The sequence below is a fragment of the Neophocaena asiaeorientalis genome, unplaced genomic scaffold, assembly GCF_003031525.2.
Source record: "Neophocaena asiaeorientalis asiaeorientalis breed wild unplaced genomic scaffold, Neophocaena_asiaeorientalis_V1.1 scaffold229, whole genome shotgun sequence".
NCBI classification, from domain to species: domain Eukaryota; kingdom Metazoa; phylum Chordata; class Mammalia; order Artiodactyla; family Phocoenidae; genus Neophocaena; species Neophocaena asiaeorientalis.
In genome coordinates this window covers 2,088,532-2,089,525 of record NW_020174096.1, presented here as the reverse complement: position 1 = coordinate 2,089,525, position 994 = coordinate 2,088,532, and positions in this window count along the sequence as shown.

Sequence of the window (994 nt, the reverse complement as noted above, 5' to 3'; positions counted from 1 at the left end):
GAAGGAGCCCTGTGTGTGTGTCTCTCTCGTTTCGTCTCTCCCTCTCAGAACAAAATGCCGACCGGAAGTGCAGCTGCAGGAATGACTCCCTCCGCCGGCGCCAAACACTAACAACCACCCCCTCTTCCCCACTCCACTTCCGCCACCGCCGCGCCGCCGCCGCCACTTCGGTTCGCGTCTTCGGCTGCGCTGCACCGCACGGCCCGCTCCGCTCCGCACCGCACCCGGGGCCGGGCGGCGGCCGGCAGCAAGGCGGCGGCGGCTCTCCTCTGCGCCTTTCTCCTCAGGGCGGCTGTGGATGTTGCCTTTTAGTGTCGATCCTGCGGAGCGGCGTTTTCGCTGCGGCACGGGCGGGCCGGGTCTTCCCGGTCTTTATTTTCCTGGAGGCCGACCGGAGCGGGGCCCGAGTTCGGTGGTGGTAGCGTGCGTGGGGGGCGCTCAGGCCCGGACCGTCTCGCAGCTCGCGCACGCCGCCCCAGCTGTTCGTCTTTAGCTCTCGGGAGCCGAGCTCGGGGCGGCCACGTAGAGGACGCCCGCGATCCGACGGCGACCGAGCATTTTTTAAATGGTGTCCTTGCAGCCGGGTGGATGGATGTATCGTATTGTACACCTTTCTCTCCTTTTGAGAGGCCAGACTTTACGCCAGTCTCTGCATTATTTCTGAGGAGTGAGAACGCAACGCGTGGAGGAGACGAAGATTCTCAGCTGGATTGAAATGGAACCATGTTTGTGATGCATATATTTCTGGAAATATGTGGTCTTTTCTGGTCTTGCATTTTGTTGCCTGTGGTTTTGGCTCTTGCCTAGCAGTCAGGAGAAGGGCCTATAGGAGACGCTGTTCGAGCGAGGAGCCAGTCCGTGCCCCCCTCTAGGTGTGGGTGGAGCCGAGCACGCGGGGAGAGCCGGCGGAGTGCGGGCCGCGGGGGGGCCTGGGGCCAGACGATTTCAGACTTCGTTTTCCTTTACGTTCGAAACAGTGAGGTACTGGCCAAGG